We start from the raw sequence: 6,495 nt of genomic DNA on the forward strand, positions 1-6,495 counted from the left end.
CTCCTGAAGTACGACCACTGAAACCCCTGAAGTACCCTTAAGTACAACTTAACCCCTGGTTAAGTCGTCGAACCCAGGAACTGTACGATGACTCCTTCAGGAGGGCGAGGCCCTTCCGGCGACCGTTCTTCGAAGGATCTCTCCTGTGCGCCGCCTTTCTCCGTTTCCCATGGATAGCTAACGATGGGGTGGGTAGTTCAGTGTAGGCCGGCTACAGAACTGACTTCTCCTCTCCCCCCTATCCCACCCCTCTCCTTCAGGAGCGTTGACAGAATCTGCGGTGAAAGTCTTTCATAAGTGGTATTTGACAGTTCAGTGCACGTACAGACCTGAAACATATCATACAGACAGGGGACGCTTTCAGTCTTTCTTGTGTCTCCCCTGATGATGTGATTATGCCACGAAAGTGCACTTGGGAACTTGTCGTGTCCCATTTCCCTCGCGGACTGAAAGCCTCAATGGCATTGTGAAATGACACATTCTTGAAAAGGCGACGCCCTGAAAATTGCACAAACAGAACGGACTTTCAAAATAATTAAACTGGATGTGTGTGTGTGTGTGTGAGAGAGAGAGAGAGAGATGGTGAGGCATTAAATCTATATTTCCACTCTGAGGTTGCGTATAGGACCAAGTGGTACTTTGAATGATTTCTTAACTTGCACACTTTTTGGCGATGTAGACGCCAAGTGTCTGAAATGCTGTGATGAAGGATATGATTATCATATTTTTACGTTCTTCCTATTAATTACAATCAGATTCCCTGTGTCTCCTGTGTATAAAGGAGAAATCAAGAGTGATTTTATATATATATATATATATATATATATATATATATATATATATATATATATATATATATATATATATATATAAATAACGTAAGCTTTCATTTATCACGCGAAGTAATTGATATAAGTGGTAACCCCTCAGTGAAGTGTTCCCTCAACCATACAGTTTCTCTAATGTTGTTTTGATGAGCGTGGCATTTTAATGGAGATAGATTGTTAAATATCATATATATATATATATATATATATATATATATATATATATATATATATATATATATATATATATATATATATATATATATATGTTTATCGTATATGTCATGTTTTCGTTTCCGGATTCAATATTTATCAACTGCTAACTGATTTAATTACGGGAACAGTTGGCCCACGTATGTTAATGGCATTTCAAAAACAGCTCAATTTGAATGTTCCTTTTTATGTCAATTGGCTGGTTACTTGGCCTCCCTTTGTAGGCCTATGTCATAACCTCCAGAGGAGAAGCAAGGCTCTTGTTAACTCAAAAGGAAAAAGGAAATGTTGACCATTTACATTCTCACTGTACATACCGATTCTTGTGTTTGTTTACTACGTCTTCCCATCACGTGTTTACTCCTCTTGTCGACGTGAAAGGTTGTGTACCAGCCAACCAGCCTGTTACAGATAAACAAAATGATAGGATAACTTTCATTGTCTACACTGACATGACGCCAGGATCTGTAATAGAAAATACGGTGATAGTAGTACTTATTATAATCATTATTATCATTATCATCATTATTCCACTAGTGTACTAATCCAATGAAATCTCTTTATTTTGTGTGTGTGTGTGTGTGTGTGTGTGTGTGTGTGTGTGTGTGTTTTTGTTCAGCTTAGAGAGTTGTAAACAAATACAGACTTTCCAAAATCTTCCACAGGATCTCCATGCATTTGTATGTGTTTTGCAGAATAACATGAATGTTCATCATGTGTGATGATATTACTGTTTTCTATATTGATATATATACATATATATATATATATACCCCCCATCCCCCCACCCACCTCTCCCCTTCCCCAACCCCCCCAACCACCCAAAGAGACAAATAAAGAAAAGTGTTTCTGGTGTGATATTGTGATTTTCAATCATGTGTTCCATCAACTCTCTAACAACGACTGACCCACACAAACGTGGAAAGTTGGGAGCCCTTCTTGTTTTGGCAGGTTACTGCTGGACAACACCACCAAGGAGGGATGTGCCTAAGGCCAAATATAGAGACGAAAATCGAACACACTTCTACGATTATAGAGGTAAGTTTATTAAAGTGTAAGTACCAGCCTTGTTTAGGAAAGAGTGATATAGACTTATTGTCAAATTGGATTGCACTGTCACTTAAAGACCATGCCTGATAGAAAACCTCTAAAAAACAGATTCGAATTCAGCGTAAAAAGTACTTACTATTGAGGGTCCACCGGTTTCAAATGGTGACTTTACCGGGTCTTTTATTTTGTCTGCAAATAATCATCTCGCATCCTCCAAAAATGTATGTACAAAATACTTGATCCCTGTACTGGCTGGATGTGTCATGAAGAACACTTCACGAGCAGCCATATATATATATATATATATATATATATATATATATATATATATATATATATATATATATATATATATATACATTTATATTAGTGTTTATGATTCTAGAATGTTTTTTTCACAATAAAGATATAACATTAGATGAAAGGTCATTCTTAGTAGAACAGTTTGGTCTGTGGAGGAGAAGTTTTCAAGGTGGCTCCTCAGCGACGACCGATTGTTTATTTATTTCCTCAGAATGTGTACGCAAGATTTAGATCGTCATCATCATCCCCATCGACATCAAAGTCTGGGAACTGGACATCATTCTCCCCCCAGTAAATACTGTCCGCGACTAACTTCTCAGCCTCCCTTTTCCATTCCTTTTCTAGCTCTTCGTTGAGGTAGTTTGTGAACCAGAACCAGCAAGGGATCAGCAGGGCAATACTTACGAGCATTAATATCCCAAGGAAAGGCCTCCATAGTGACCTGGTTCCTGTTTGTGTGTGTAAGAAGGTAGTGTGTTCCGTAGCTCTCGATGGCATACTTGTGAAACCTTTCGTGGACTTGCCCGCAAATCTTCCCTTCTTGGCTGTGGGCCTGTCGAGGTTAGGTCCATCTTGAGCTGTTTTCGTCTTCATCCGGTGGGTTGTTCCCGCGCTCGGCACCTCTGCCTTGGGGTCTGACACAGGTGGCTCCTGTTGTTATAGTTTTTCTGTTGGTTTTCGTTGTTCGGTGTTGGAGTCGTTGCTGTTCATCTTTTCACCACTCTTCCTTTCAGACGTGCCTGACGAAGGACTCTGGTCCTTTGTCCTTTCAGCATCACATTGTGTGGGTGATGGAGACAAAGGCTGGTCCTCTGCTTCCCTGGTATCAGGTTTGGTCTGTTCTGACGGAAGGCCCGCGTCTAACTCAACCATTGGTTCCTTTTGATGTATCTCGACTGGTTCCTTTTCATGTATCTGGACTGGTTCCTTTTGATGTATCTCGACTGGTTCCTTTTCATGTATCTGGACTGGTTCCTTTTGATGTATCTCGACTGTTTCCTTTTGATGTATTTCGACTGGTTCCTTTTGATGTATGTCGACTGGTTCCTTTTGAGGTATGTCGACTGGCTCCTATTCTTCTGTGGTCTCAGTCTTCACCTTGAAGTAGACCACGGACGAGGACGACCCATCCCCATCGGGGAAGTGGACTGCGATATGCTCCTCGTCAGCGTGTAGGTAAACATAGAAATAACTGACCTTCACCTTACTGATGACCCGTTTCTTGGAAAGCAGTTCAATTAACAGAATAGCATTGTTGAAATGGCTGGTGGTGTCTTCCACGCCCATGGGATGATGTAGGGTGGTGACCACCTGGTTGAAGTCTTGTTCGAGCCTGGAAGAATCTTGTTGCCCCTCTTTCCATGCATCTTCCTGGAACACAACCTTAGCTAAAGTCTTCTTCCTCTTGAAGCAGGACATGCAGAGCATGGGTCGCACATGCTTGATTCTTATCCTCGTTGGTTCTCTTCGTCGTCCTTTTCCTCCCTCAGGCCGGACGTTGTTTGATTTGGAGAATTTGACGCAATATAATACCTGTGCCATATCCTTATCTGTGGCTTTTAACCAACTTACATGTCAAGTGGTGCACAGCAACTTGTATGTCCGACATAGAACGCGAGAAATTAGTAAAGATAGTACAGGTAAGAAGAAAGTACAGGTAAACAGATATCATGATCATGTGAGGATATGTTATGATCTTTGCCAGTGATGCAACGATGCAAGTAGCTGTCTTAAGAAGAATGCTGAGATGGCGAGAAAGCTAGTGGTCAGTAGGGCACTTACGCTAGGTGAGTGATCAGTAGGGTGTTTACGCTAGATGAGCCAGTAGGGTACTTACGCTAGGTAAGTAGTCAGTAGAGTACTTTACTATTGGAGGGAAAGAGTAGTAGACCTATCTTCACTACACCCTCACCAAAGACACTGCAAAGGTCATCTTCACTACACCCTCACCGAAGTTACTGCAAAGGTCATCTTCACTACACCCTCACCAAAGACACTGCAAAGGCTATCTTCACTACACCCTCACCAAAGACACTGCAAAGGTCATCTTCACTACACCCTCACCGAAGTTACTGCAAAGGTCATCTTCACTACACCCTCACCAAAGACACTGCAAAGGTCATCTTCACTACACCATCACCAAAGACAAAGGCCATCTTCACTACACCCTTATGGTCACGACATCCTTATATTCCACCGTACCATCATCCACATTTTATCTTCAGGAATCTCACGACCTTTGACCTCGTCACGGGGTCAGGTCATCCTTCAAAGCAAACACCTGATCCACACATCCTCTACCACTTCTGAAACCACACTGCTCTTCCCCAATCTAATGCTCAAGACTTGTCTTATGCACGTTATTCACCTCCTTCCAAAACATTTTTTTATTCTCCCTAAAGTTCATCATATAAGAAGGAAAAATAGAAATAAAATGAAATGAAAGTGATGTAAGTTTTAGCCACTGGAATTTCCTACTCTCATCTCATTGGGTTTCTTTTGTGATGCTTCAGGTAATCAGACGCCATGGAATAAAATTTAATTACTATTGAATAATCAGCTCATATTCTCCAAAAATTGTACGAATACTTGAGCTCGGTACTGGCTGGACGTGTCATGAGGAACACTTCACGAGCAGCCATATATATACATTTATATTATTGTTTATAATTCTAGAATGTTTTTCACAATAAAGATATAAACATTAGATTAACGGTCATTCTAAGTAGAACAGTTTGGTCTGTTGTGGAGGAGAGGTTTTCAAGCGGCTCCTCAGTAATGACTGAACTTTTTCTTTTCGATCAGGATATCCGCAACTAACTTCTCGGCCTTTCTTTTCCATTCTTCTTCTGTTTCGTTGAAGTTCATTGAGAACCAGAGCCAGCAAGGGATTAGAATGAAAACATTCAGGAAGAGCAGCACCCCAATCAAAGTCCTCCATAGAGACCTGGTTCTTCTTCTTCTTCTTGTTTGTAACAAGGTAGCGAGTTCAGTAGCTTTAGATGACAAACTTGTGCAATCTTTCGTGGACTTGCCCGCAAATCCTCCCTTCTTGGCTGTGGGCCTGTCGAGGTTAGGTCCATCTTGAGCTGTTTTCGTCTTCATCCGGTGGGTTGTTCCCGCGCTCGGCACCTCTGCCTTGGGGTCTGACACAGGTGGCTCCTGTTGTTATAGTTCTTCTGTTGGTTTTCGTTGTTCGGTGTTGGAGTCGTTGCTGTTCATCTTTTCACCACTCTTCCTTTCAGACGTGCCTGACGAAGGACTCTGGTCCTTTGTCCTTTCAGCATCACATTGTGTGGGTGATGGAGACAAAGGCTGGTCCTCTGCTTCTCTGGTATCAAGATTGGTCTGTTCTGACGGAAGGCCCGCGTCTAACTCAGCCATTGGTTCCTGTGACTCAACCATTGGTTCCTTTTGATGTATCTCGATTGGTTCCTTTTGATGTATCTCGATTGGTTCCTTTTGATGAATCTCGACTGGTTCCTTTTGATGAATCTCGATTGGTTCCTTTTGATGTATCTCGACTGGTTCCTTTTGATGTATCTCGACTGGTTCCTTTTGATATATCTCGACTGGTTCTTTTTGATGTATCTGGACTGGTTCCTTTTGATGTATCTCGACTGGTTCCTTTTGATATATCTCGACTGGTTCTTTTTGATATATCTCGACTAGTTCTTTTTGATGTATCTGGACTGGTTCCTTTTGATGTATCTCGACTAGTTCCTTTTGATGTATCTCGACTGCTTCCTTTTGATGTATGTCGACTGGCTCCTATTCTTCTGTGGTCTCAGTCTTCACCTTGAAGTAGACCACGGACGAGGACGACCCATCCCCATCGGGGAAGTGGACTGCGATGTGCTCCTCGTCAGCGTGTAGGTAAACATAGAAATAACTGACCTTCACCTTACTGATGACCCGTTTCTTGGAAAGCAGTTCAATTAACAGAATAGCATTGTTGAAATGGCTGGTGGTGTCTTCCACGCCCATAGGATGATGTAGGGTGGTGACCACCTGGTTGAAGTTTTGTTCGAGCCTGGAAGAATCTTGTTGCCCCTCTTTCCATGCATCTTCCTGGAACACAACCTTAGCTAAAGTCTTCTTC

The 6,495-nt window shown here is 41.8% G+C and overlaps 1 protein-coding gene across 1 annotated transcript in view; it reads left to right on the forward strand.

The window, feature by feature from the left end:
* LOC139748212 (cell adhesion molecule Dscam2-like) overlaps nucleotides 1–1,900 on the forward strand; it is a 356,883-nt gene extending 354,983 nt beyond the window's left edge. Inside the window, exon 35 of the mRNA XM_071661036.1 lies at nucleotides 1–1,900. This exon is cut by the window's left edge and continues 624 nt beyond it. The gene's annotated coding sequence lies outside the window, so the exon portion shown is untranslated.
* The last annotated feature ends 4,595 nt before the right edge of the window (nucleotides 1,901–6,495 follow it).

Source organism: Panulirus ornatus, chromosome 73, assembly GCF_036320965.1.
Source record: "Panulirus ornatus isolate Po-2019 chromosome 73, ASM3632096v1, whole genome shotgun sequence".
Lineage (NCBI taxonomy): Eukaryota > Metazoa > Arthropoda > Malacostraca > Decapoda > Palinuridae > Panulirus > Panulirus ornatus.